The 12821-nt window shown below is 49.7% G+C and overlaps 1 long non-coding RNA gene across 1 annotated transcript; it reads right to left on the bottom strand.

Annotated features, from left to right (window-relative positions):
* Positions 1 to 261: 261 nt before the first annotated feature.
* Positions 262 to 5049, bottom strand: LOC141569172 (uncharacterized). The gene is made up of 2 exons (XR_012492619.2): positions 4745 to 5049; positions 262 to 625 (listed from the first exon to the last, which is right to left on the bottom strand). It is a non-coding gene; the product is annotated as an uncharacterized LOC141569172 (long non-coding RNA).
* Between the last annotated feature and the right edge of the window lie 7772 nt (positions 5050 to 12821).

The raw sequence follows: 12821 nt of genomic DNA on the forward strand, positions 1-12821 counted from the left end.
ACCAGGGCAGGTCAGAACCAAGGTCAGCATGCTGCCCCTGCCAGCTTCACAAAGGACAGTCCTCTCCTGAATTTGTCATCTGTTGCGGGGTGACAGAATGCAACAGTTTTCTCCCCCTTCTTTGTCTTTTCATCTCTTCCTCTCCCTGTCTCTCTCTCCAGCCTCCTCTCTCTCTCCCTCATTCCCTCTGTTTTCCTTTCTCCTCCCCTTCCTCCTTCTGTCTTTCTGCCTCCCTCCCTTCTCTTCTTCAGCTACAAGCTCTTCACTTTTTGAAAGAAATACTTTTTATTGCACAATAATCATAGACTCTACAGAATGTTGCAAAAATAGTACACACCTTCCCACGGACCCTTCACTCAGCTTCCCCCAGTAGTTAACGTCTTACATAACAACAGTACAATATCAAAACAGGAAGTGGACACAGCCACACCAAATGCGGCTGTGTCGTCAATCCGCCATCTTTTAATGCTCACTTTTCCATGTAAGCTGATTCCATCTTCAGGATTCTTCACTTGCTCCAAGAACCATTATCTAATATTTATGTCCTTCTGCAGAGGGGGGCCTTCTTCCTCCATCTGCTCCCTTCCGGCTCATCCGATTGGGCCCTGGTCCGCATGCGAGGCTCCTGGGGGGGGGGGGGGTTGTGAGGAGAGAGAATTTGAAGACTGAGCCGCTGATCTTGCTGGCACCTTGGAAATGTTCTCAGACACTTCATCTTAGCTAGTGTCCATTTATTTTCATCTGATCAGTGAAAGGAGATGGAACTGTGATGGGCCCACCTCGCTCCTGGTGAAAAGCTCTGATTACAGATTTGATGAGAAAGCTGTTCAAACCGGGACCTGAAATGAATTTCGTGGGCAATCTGCACGCGTCCATCAGGTGGGCAGTCTCCTGTGACATGGGTGATTACAGGCAAGCCGCCCTGCACGCAGCTGGCGCCCTGCACGCAGCTGGCGTCCTGCAGGAGACAGGGGGACGCTCAGCCTGGTCAGTGCACTGATGACCAGAGTGGAATTTGCTGGGGAGCAGGCAGTGGGTGTGTCCTGTCGATAATCACATGACCCCTGCTGTGACCAGATCTGTGGGTGATTTCCTCCATCAAGCTGTTCTCCAACTCTGACACCAGCTCGGTGTCCTACAATTGAACTCGACTCTAACACGATCGACCGGGAGTTAGCCCAGACTCCACAGGTGAGGGGCTCAGTCCCACAGAAGTCACCCCCCGCCCCCTTCAGACTCCAGTCGCAAGCCCAGCCTGTGTCCTGTGCTTCAGAACGACAGACTGGCTGTGGATCAGAGGCTCCTACAAACACCGCCTCAGGTTTAATTTCCTAGGGCAGCTCACAGAACTCAGGAAAACAGTTGACTTACTAGATCAGCAGTTTATTATAAGAGGATACAACTCAGGAGCAGCCAGATGGAAGGGATGCATGGGGCAGGGTCAATGGGGAAAGGGCGTGGGGCTTCCATGCCTTCTCTGGGCGTACCGCCCTCCCAGCACCTCTGTGTGGTCGCCGACCCGGGAGCTCTCCTAGCCCCCAATTTTGGGCTTTTCTGGACCCTTCATTACTTAAGGGTGATTCATCATGGGCCATTGGTGATCAATTCAACCTCCTTCTTGGCAGTAGAGCGGTGAGACTGAAGGTTCCAACCCTTTAATCACACGGTTGGTTCCCCTGATAACCAGCCCCCACCCTTAGGGGCTTCCACGGGTCACCTTATTAAACTGTGGTCAGAAGGAGCTTGTTAGGAATAGCAAAAGGCACCTTCACCGCTCTCACCACTGAGGACATTCCAAGGCTTGGAGGAGATTCGTGCCAGGAGCAGGGATGAAGACTAAATATAATCTCTAATAAATCACAATATCATGAGATGGAATCCACTTTTTTCATGCCCCCATGTGACCCAAATCGACCTTTCTGGAACACTCAGCTGCAGCGGGTGAATGGACCTGATGTTTCCTTTCTCCTTCTGAACAGACTGTGTATAAAAATGAAGCAAAGCGGGAGGGCTGCTGGGGAGACAGTGCTTAACGATGTGCAAACAGGCCCGGTGTTTTTCTTGGCTGGGTGAGAGGATGGTTACCTTGACTGGGCTTTCCGAGGCACATTTCAAGCAAGGCCGCCCTTGGCGTGGTGCGAAGGTGAGGAAGAGAAATCTTTTATGAGAGCCCCAACCCACCTGTGTGCACAGACCCCCGAGAGCATGACAGCACACCCAAATTGTTTACAAAGGACTCTTATTTCAGGGGGCGATGCTTCAGAGAACCCACGTTTCTTTACACTTTCTGAGTGAATCCATTGGTTTTAAGTAACATGGCGTAAAGCATCCACGAATTAACAAGCCTGGGATCTGGAAGGAAAGGCTTGGGCAGGTGGATTGGTAACTCCTGACGGCTAAGGTCACAGAGTCTGCATCAGGATATCAGCAGGGGGAATGACTAAAGCCAGGTGACCTCCCCACCGTCAATGGGACTTACAGCTGGGTGACCTTGCCTGAGTTACTTAGCCTCTCTTTCCTCATCTATTAAATGGGGGTGTAAGAGGCAGAATGACTCGAAGATGGGGAGATTAACTCGGAGGCCCAGTGTCGTCGCGAGGGTCCTTAAAAGTGGAAGAGGGAGGCGACATGGGGAGGAGTCAGCCTGCTGTGGCCAATTTCGAAGACAGAAGAGGCCATAAGGCTAAAAGGCTGGCAAAGGCAAGCATGGGAACTGTCTCCGGGCAGCTCTGGGAAGGGACGCACTCTGCTGGCACCTTGATTTTAGCCCAGTGAGACCCGTGCCAGACTTCTCACTGCAGAACATAAGACAGTGCATTTCTATTGTCGTAAGCTACTGAGTTTGTGGACATTTGTTACAGCAGCAAAAGGAAGCTAACATGGGGACAATGACAGTCCCTATCTCTTGGGGTGACAGCGAGTATTAGGTGAATTACTACATGGAAAGCACTTAGAACAGTGCATGGCTCAGTGTCACCTGGCCATGACGATGAGGATGATGACAAAGATCGTTATTTCCATCTGTGACATCAGTCCACTTATCTGGAGGGATCCCCACCATTTAGAGTGTTGAGAGGAAAGGAGAGCCAGAGTGGGTAGAGGCGTGCAAATGAAAACCCAAAGGATGCAGGGTCTGGAGCACAGGAGGCGAGAGAGGACAGATGGTGACGCCCAGAGTCAGGTGGTGTGGGAGGCATGACAGCAGGGACCCCGGCCGTGGAGCTGGCCGCCACCAGCCACATATGGGGCAGGTTTAGTCCCACCCTGGGTGGGCTGCAGGTGTAAAATGCACTGAATTGCAGGCACTTAGGACACAAAAGAATGTCACCGATCTCACTAATAATCTGTTACGCCGCTTATGTGTTGAGATGGTAAGATTTGTGGATATATTGAGTTACAGCACCTATGTATTAACCTAATTTCCCCATTTCTTTTTACATTTTTAAATGCAGCTACTACCGTGTTTCCCCGAAAATAAGACCTAGTTGGACAATCAGCTGTAATGTGTCTTTTGGAACAAAAATTAATATAAGACCCGGTCTTATTTTACTATAATATAAGACCGGGTCTTTAATATGATATGATATGATATGATACCTGGTCTACCAGGTCTTACATTAATTTTTGCTCCAAAAGACGCATTACAGCTGATTGTCTGGCTAGGTCTTATTTTCGGGGAAACACGGTAGGAAAATTAAAGCTGCGTCTGTGGCTCGTGCTAGACGAACTGGGGCACTAACTGTGGGTCCCCTCGAGGTTTCTGTCTCCTTGCTTGTAAAGCCAGGTGACCCCAAGGTAGTTTGGGCGCCATGGATAGAATCATTTCTGCAGAAAGGTACCTCTAAGGACAGGCATTGGGAAGCCGAGGCCAGGACCGCGTTTTGGGGAAGGTTGACAGTGCGAGCTAGGAAAGAGACGGGGCTAAGGGTCGCGTCTGTCCTGCAGCAGCTTGGGCAATTTCTCATCCAAGGCGAGGGGGTCATGCAGGGGGAGCAAGTACAGCAACAGCAGAGGCGGTGAATTGATGGACAGTTCTCACCGAGGGGACAAGAAGATTTAAGAGCGGGGCAGGAGTTTACCCTGGAGGGGCCAGGAGAGAATGAACCGGCTAGAAATGAATGAAACAATTAGCGCATTTCTCAAAACCTTGCTTCACAGCACAAATGAACTAGAATTGGGTGCTGCCAAGGAGGAGAGAGCTAACAGGGCACTGGGAAGTTAGGAAGGGGGGCCGCGGAGCAGGAAGGAAAGCTGGAGCTGCGGGGGTGGGAGGGGGAGGTGCAGAGCACCAAAGGAGTGAGGGGCGGCCTCCCTCGGAGAGTCTGCCGGCCAGGTGGGGCTGCAGGATAAAAGGAACTGGCACCCCAGCTCCAAAGAAATGCAAAAAGACAAAAATGTGTTGTTCTCTGACCCTCGCCAATCTATGTGCCCAGTGTTCGTTCCTGCCGACTCAGAAAGGATCCATAATCTCGTAATTCCCCCCAGTCTCTTGGGGCCGGAGCAGCCTTCGCTGCCATCCATTCCCTATCAGGCTTGAGAGTCACCAGCAGAACCCTCTCCAACGAATCCATAGAGAGATCCACGCCTCCTGTTTGAAATCGCACTCCTGCCTCTCTCTTCTTAGGTGTGCTCTGAGGAATGGCCGTTTCTCTCCCATTGTCTCGGCTTCAGAGAGAGGCTTAGGAAAATTGCCACCATTGTTTTCTTATATTTGACGCTATCCCCCGTCCCTGTCCCCACTCACCTGGAAGGCGGAGGGGGCATAGCTGGTTATGCCTCTGCTAGGTTTATCAGGTGGGATCAACGGGGGCCTGTCCCACCTCCAGTGACCATCTCTCCATGGCTCCAGCTCCTTGAGGAATCCTCTGACCCTTTCTTCCGGGGGACCTGCCTGCCAGCTGTTAACACCCTGTCACAGCCCTTCCCAGCTGGCAGCCTTTCTTCCATCTTTGTCCAAGAAAGGCAGCAGGGAGCGGAGAAGCCCGGCCCCATTTCCTTTTCGCTCTTTACAGTCCAAACCCCACCAAATTGAGGACAGTCTGTATTGCTTCTACTGGCGTCTGGCCCGTAACTCTTGGCATTTCAGGGGACAAACATGGGAGGTTTCTTTTCTCCACCCCCAACCCTTTGTAAAAAAGTCAGCCTCTGAAGTGTTGATTTTCCTGCTATTTTTAAGTTCAATCAGACTGGATTTCAGCACAGGAAATACCTCACCCCTTCTTTCCCTCTCTTCCTCCCCACTGTTCTCAGTCAACTGAAACAATATCTTCCTTGGAGCCAGCGTGGAAAGTGCAGGCCCTGGAGCTCTTGTCTTTCCAAGTAAACCTCGGTGCCCCCAGATGGAAAAATCCAGCTTTCCAACACGAGTCTGTTGGCTGCTCGGGCTGAAACATACTGCATTCAAGGGAGTAGAAAGACACGTCTCGTTTTGTGCAGACCAAAGGTTCCTGGGAGGGAACTAGCTTTGAGCTGAAAACAAAGGAAACATCCTAACAGTGGCACCTGCATTTGTGACCCTTGGTGGATCATGAAAAGCTCTGCCATGTCTCGTCCTCCTGTGACGAAACTAGGCCGCGGAGAGGTCAGATGGCCAGTGTCACATGGTGGTGCCCGGCAGGGACGGCACTGGAGTTCAGGGCTCCTGGCTCCCAGGCTCTGTGTACGGTGGGACATAATCCTGGCTGGCTGCGCTATGAGGACACACTAGTGTCGTTTTGTCGTGAAAGGAGGGAGAAACCTGCATTCTCCTCCCTAACCTGCCAGGGCTTTCCTTAGGAATAAAGCCCTTGAAGTGTCCCATACACTGCCTACTGTGTGTGAGGCCCCCATGCTTCTCTGGAAGGGTGCGGGGGTTACACTTCTGACCCACCGCTGCGAATTCCCCATGTCCTGCCAGACTGAGGCCCTCCTGCCATCTCTTCCTGCCGGTGTTGTCCTTGCTAATGAGACCAAAGGAAGTTGTTTCATATTCTTCCTCTCTCTCTCTCTCTCCCTTCTCACTGCCCTTGAATGGCTGGTTATGGATGGATCTGGAATGTGGGCTGTGCTGGGCTCCTGGCTTCCTTCCAACTCACCGTCCCCCTCGCCTGCCTCCTGGACGACTAGGTCTGCCCACGACTCCCCGGCTCTTTGCCACATGACATTGCCTTCAGGATAAACATCTCTGGGTGACACAAGATTGATGCCTCTGCAAAGACTTCCCGGAGCTCACACAATGCCCCTTTTGTAGGAATTCAAGTCTTACTGCCGCGCAACGCTGGCTGAAATGGAGCCGCTCATTACCCGCAGCATAGCCCCCCTCCTCGCCCCCAAGCTTTTAAGAGGCAGGAATTCAGAGCCACCGTCGTCGGTGCCACTTCTCTGTTGGGTTTCTGCTCCGGGCTGATTGCGCCTGAAGGCTGCCTGGACTGAGTCCAGACGGCAGCCCTGAGCTGGGGTGCACCGACCCCTCCTGGAGGGCTCTCCCCAGGAAGGCACGGCCTGGGACTCCAGAGCCACCAATCCCCTGAACCTCAGCTCTGCTCATACCTCCAGTGACATGCACAGGTTGGACAGTCTCCATTAAGTGGCCTGGTCATTGACATCCAGAGAGGCAGTTGAGTGGTTGTGTCTCCCGTGTGCAAGGGGAATGTCTGCATTGTACATGTCACCTCATAGACTATCAGAAGAGTCCCGGATGAGGCAGGAGGTCCTATGGGCAAGGGGAGATGCCTCACCTGGGGCGGGGATGGGTAGCAAGGGGCTCCGCTATAAGATGCAGGACAGCAGAAAACCCAAATTCATCTCCTCCATGTGTGGGGCTCTCCCGGGAGCTGGGTCCAGCAGGAAAGCCGACTGCTTCCTCCCTCAGAAACCCGCACACGTACGTCCCTGCTTCATGATGCATTGTCTAGTCATTTCCTATTATAAGGCTAATGTGTGATCTGCAGAGGATTCAAAGGGGATAATGGACGGCAAAGGATGACAAAAACACAGCCAGAAGTCATCCCTCTTCACCCCTCCCGTTAGGGAGACCCATGATGAGCTTGTTTTTTAATTGAAGTGAAATTCACATGACATAAAAGTAACAGGACATTTAGCACCGTCACAAGGTTGTACAACCAGCTCCTCTGTCTGGTTCCAAAACCTTCTCATCACCCTGTGCTGGGAACCCTGATAGATTTCCTTCTGGTCTTTTCTTTTTTCTATTTTAATATAGTTAATTGCACACTGATCTTGTCACTTAGTTAAAAATATTTATTTTGTATCAACAGTATTGCACATAATAACGTCACAGACAGTTCTCTCCGCCCGCCTGCCTCATGTTGTTGGTTGCTTCTAACAGTTTACCGAGCAGTTTTATTACTTATGGGCATTTAGGCTCTTCTGTTGTGATGAACGTCCCTGTACACAAAGGTTTATCCGGGATAGGTCCTTGGAAGCAGACGGCCACATCAAAGTTAAGAACAGTTTAAAGGCCCTTCACACACGGCCAGTTTCTTTCTCTACACCTCCACGATCTCCAGGGACATGAGGCTGGACGCGGAGTAGACCTTTTGTGACCTTGGAGGGACATTCCCCCTTAAAGATGGAGAAGCAGAAAGCAGCCTGTCTGGGGACACTGGGCATATTCTATTGCCTGTGGAGGTCAGATTTGGAGTGAATGAATAGAAACGTCAATAAAGAAGACAGTGAGTCCAGAGAAGGAAGAAGCTCTTCCAGGGCGGAAGTCGGTGAATCCTTGCCTTCAGCGAGGCTCCAACAGGAGTGGAATGCCCGTGCGGGGTGTGTGGGATGGGCTGCAAGCCCCGAGCAGTGTAAGGTTCCCTCCTCCTCTGAGTGTGGTTTTATGACCCAACTCTAACGGGCACGTCGTCGTTCTGTCTCTGGAGTCTGTCAAGTTTGAAAGGTGGCCACAGGCCTCCCGTGTCCCTTTTCATCTTAACAAGAATGTTAGAATTCATCTTCTTCCTCATGACCCCAGTGGGTTGGTGAAGCCTTTAAAACGGAGCTCAGATTCTGCCCCCAAGGCCCACACTCATCAATCTTCCTTCTGCGGTTTTATTCAAAGGTCGTCGTATAGATTAAAAATGCAAAATACCTACCCCATGCCAAATTCCAGAAATGCAAACCTATGAAAAGGTTTGGTGTTTTAAAGGTTTCTTATGACAGCTGCCACAGTGGTCATTAATATGTAAATTCCATTGGCTGAGAAGGTTGACTTTTGGTCATAAAACGCCTCTTTCCTCCCGATAATCCTGTCTGACTCTACAGCTGTCTAGACAATGAAAAAGTCAACACCATGAAACAGAATAGTTTAAAAACCTTTGGAGCCAAATACTTCGGTTTTGTTTTTTTTTAAATTCAAACTCCTTGGTGAGAAATGTGAGATCAATTAGTTAATTATGCAAGGAATCCCAGAGTACCAATGTTGAGTAATAATAAGACCTCACGTCTGAACAGCATTTTAGTCCTTTGAAAAAGTACTTTTCCATTTGTGATCCTTTTTGAGCCCTAGGAATGTGTGACCTTATTGCTGTGACCTTGCACCCGGATCGTAACGGCCACCAAAAGGTGCCACCTCCATCACACTCTCATCCTCAACAAATTAATTCCCTCTGAGGAAATGCAATGTCAGCTCATTCAATGTGTGACCTAGTGAAAAGAAAATTACACGTAAATCTTTTTTTTTTTAACTCTTAAAATCCTTCATTGGCTTCCCATTGCTTTGGGATTGAACTGCCCCCCAAATTTTAGCCTGGTTACCAGGACCCGGCCTCACGTGGCCACAGTCAACTCTCCTCATTCTCATTTCTTGATAACTTCCCTTGAGCCTTCTTCCATTGCCCAAAGTGCCCTTTGTAACGCTCTTGCAATGGGTGAGGCCTTTCCTTCCCCTTGCCCCCTGCCATCCTTCCACACACCCCTTCACCTGCTTCACACTTCTTGTTCACTAGTCACTTCCTCAGGAAAAGACCCCTCCCCCCTTGCTCCCCACACCACTTTGGGTGGATCGAGTTCCTTTGTTTCTTTGTTTCATGCGTCTTCAGAGAACAATGTTCCTCGCCTCCAGAGTAGAGGTAAATCAACTGCAGCCCTCCAACCAAATCTGCCCTCCACCTGCTTTTATAAATAAAGTTTTATGTGCACACCACCATGTTCGTTTGTTTACGTACTGTCAGTGGCTGTTTTCTCTTTTAAATGCATCAATGTGTATTTTTCCAGCTTTATTGAGATAGGATTGACAGATACGTATTGTATATAGTTAGGTTGTCCAACATGCTGTTGTGATATCCATCTACACTGTGAAATCACTGCCACAATGAAACTCATTAACACATCCATCACCTCACATAGTCACCCTTTTTTTTGGTGGCGAGATCTACTCTCTTAGCCAATTTCAGGGGTACGATGCAGTACTATTAACTAGAGTCACCATGCTCTACGTTCGATCTCTAGAGCTTTCTCATCTTATAACTGGAAGTTTCTACTCTCTGACCAACATTTCTTCTTTTCTCCCCACCCCCAGGCCCTGGCATCCCCCGTTCTGCCTCTGTGACTACGAGGTCACCTTTCTGGGGACTCTGCATATGCGTGAGATCCTGCAGTCGTGGTCTTTCGGTGTCTGTCTGATGTCACTCGGCGTCGTGTTCTCCAGGTTCATCCTTGTCACAGAGGGCAGGATTTCCTTCTTTTAAAGGCTGAATAATATTCCACTACATATACACATACACAGAGATACACACCACATTTTATCTATTCATCCACTGAGTCCTGCTTAGTGGTTTCCATGTCTTGGCTTCTGTGAATAATGCTTTTGGCTGTGTTCTTGCTGCGGTGGCAGAGTTGAGTAGTTGCAACAGAGGCTGGAGGGCCCACACAGCCTAAAATACTTACTATCTGATTCATCATGCCAAAGTTTGCCGACCCGGCTTCCATGCATTGATCTTGGTTTGCAGTGATCCACTTGTCACTAAGATTGTGTGACCTTCCATTCTTTCTCCTACACTGTGGGCTCAGCACTCGGCAGTTGCTCAATAATTATTGTTGAATGAGAGGAAAACATGAATAGGAAGAAAATGAAAAAGGAGGAATTAAAACAGAGAGAATGAAATGAGAGAGAAAGAGAAAAAGGGAGCAAAGGTTGGGCGGTATTGTGAGTATTTGTGATGCTAAAAGCTGATCTTCTGAGTAAAGTCGTCCTGCTCTGTTTCCATCACTCGCATTCGGTGTTTCAGGCTTCTTTTCTGAGCTTCAGACAAAGCTGTCAATAGGAGAGACTGAGGCCAGAGATGGGATTAAATGCCAACAGTTGGGTTCTGGATTGAGCGTGCGACAGCTGCTACCCGTCCTGGTTGGGCCTATTCTCGGAAACAAACACACCCAAAAGGCAGTGTTTTTAGGGATTCAGCTCACTATGTCCTCTTTCCATCTGGAAAAGGGTAAAAATATTCAGACTGGGCCGTGATATACTCGGTACATCCCCTCTCATCTTCCAGAAAGACCAGGTCTTAGTTGTGGATCTCTGTCAACACCACATAGGGCAGAAGAATCAACCACGCCAAACCCTGCCTGAATTTCTGGCCACAGAGTTGTGAGATTGAATGAAATTGTTCTTATTTTAAGTTGCTACGTTTTGAACTGGCTTGTTACGCAGCAGTAGCTCCCTGGGACACAGTGTGACTGAGCTAATGACAGAGACGCATGTTGCTCATAGACACTTACACAGGAAGTCACTGAAATTGCCTGACTGGCTCCCATAGGCAGCCCTAGAGTGGCAGGGCAAGCAGTTCCATGCCCGTTTTTCTAGGTGAGGAGTTAGCACAGGTTAAGTCACCGCCACAGACGTGTGGGGGACCTACAATGTGCATTGTTTTGTCACTGTGGGACCTACAGAGGTACTTTGTTTCAGAGCTTGTGGAGGGTGGGCTGATAGGAATCTCTTTAAAAAGCTCTCCTTTTCCAGGCCAGGAAACCTATGACTTTCTAACATTTAAGGAGAACACTGAGAGTGTTTTAAAGAGAATTTCCAAAGACCCAACAGGACTGCATTCCTGGCGAGTGCTGCCAGGCCACGCTCGATGTGGAGAAGGATGAGTTTAACAAATCTAAGAACAATATTAAGGGGCCAAGCTTCTGGTCCAGAAAATGGAAATTGTTGGCGGTGCAGTTCCAGGCTCCACCCCAACCATCCCATCTCCACCTCTTCCCCTTTATCCAAAAAGACTTTCCTGGTAGGGCCAGGGCTCACTGTACAGACGTTTCCATGTTGGGATCCTCTGTGTGAGTGGGTGATGGGGAAGGATCGTGAGGACCAGCGGTTGGTGGTCTGTGGGGGTAAGCCCGGGCTTTCCACAAGGGTGCATGTTCAGAGGTTTATGCAGGGTCCTCTCTGCTCTCAGGGCGTGGAGATGTGCAGACCTGAAGCAAACATACTAATGCATGTCAGAGTGGTCGAATTTCCTGTTCTCCTCTAAAACACAGCACCTTTGACTTAAGTGACTTTAGATTCCTGCCCCACCAAGGGATAAATGTGGGTATAGTCCCTGCCTGGCATCCTGGACGTCGCAGTAAGAATGAATACCCCTTAAGTCTGTAAATTGTGATGAAGGAATTTTAACAAAGGTGCAGAAACAGTGGCCCTTGTTTCACAGCCAAAGAATCGGTGGAAGGCTATTGAAAGTGGAGGCATTGTAAATTCCAAACAGAAGGATAATTTTGCAAAAACAGTTTGGAGCCTGAAGGAGAACAGAAAAGAAAGAGTTAGAACTGAACTCATGGGGAGTCGGCAGGAATGAAGGCATAAAAATTCAACCTGAAAAGGCCACTGGAGTTTTCCAGGCAGAGAGTGATTCTGAACTGAAATGAATGAAGCAGAGCTGAAAGTCTCAATTTCCTTCCTGCGTTGTAGGAAAATTGAAAATCTCAGTCCTCTCTGGATTCCAGTGGAAATAATTGTCTGCTCCCTTCAAAATAGTGAAACGGGCCTGGACCATTTCACGCTGGGTATTTCTCTTCTTGTCTCCTCCCTCCCTGTTCATCATGGCCTGCCCAACCTCACTCCCCCGCCTCTTGCTATCACCCTCCTCCGCTGTCACAGGGCAATTTCATCGCGAAGTGACTTTGGTATTTGGCTTTAAAAAATGCCTTCTTTAGCTCAATGTGGGCCTTTCCCAGGATCGCCCATTAAAAAGTGCCAGAGGCAAGCGGGTCTCTGCCTGGACCCCCAAGCAGTGCAGTCCTGGCCCCCTCAGACCCGACAGCTTGGGCCAGAATGCAGACCCACAGGCCACGAGCCATGAGGTCTGCTCCCAGTCTTGTTAAAACCGCCTGTCCCTTCATCTGAGTGTCGTGAAGGTGAATGAGGTTGACAGGCACTGAGTGAGCTTCTGGTCTGGGGAAGAGCATTTGACAAGCCTGGGTCGCCATCGTGGGTTGGAGTAAGGCGGGGAGCAGGGTGTGGCAGGCATCACCACAGCCCCATCCCCACCCCCTGCTAACCTCTGGTCAAGTCTCATGTCGGCCCAAAGCCGCAGAGGGCTCCCTCCCAACCCTCTGAAATATCTTGGGGGTGAGTGGTCAGAGGCGCCTAGAGAAACAGATCCTGAAAATAGAACAGGACGGAAGAGATTAAAGTGCTTTTCGGGACTATTAATGAAGCACTGGAAAAATCAATTTGTCCCCATGCCTTTGAAGCTGCCTGTGACAGCAGAAGCTGAGATTCTGTTTTTCCAAGTAGTGGGAACCCACAGTGCCCCAAGTGCCCGGTTCTGAAAAAGCTCTCTGTTTGGTAAAGCAGAGGGAAGGGGAGGCCACTTCTGCCCAGGGAACCAAAAACAGGG

This window comes from Rhinolophus sinicus, chromosome 9 (genome assembly GCF_057876585.1).
Source record: "Rhinolophus sinicus isolate RSI-liver-muscle chromosome 9, RSI-T2T, whole genome shotgun sequence".
NCBI classification, from domain to species: Eukaryota; Metazoa; Chordata; class Mammalia; order Chiroptera; family Rhinolophidae; genus Rhinolophus; species Rhinolophus sinicus.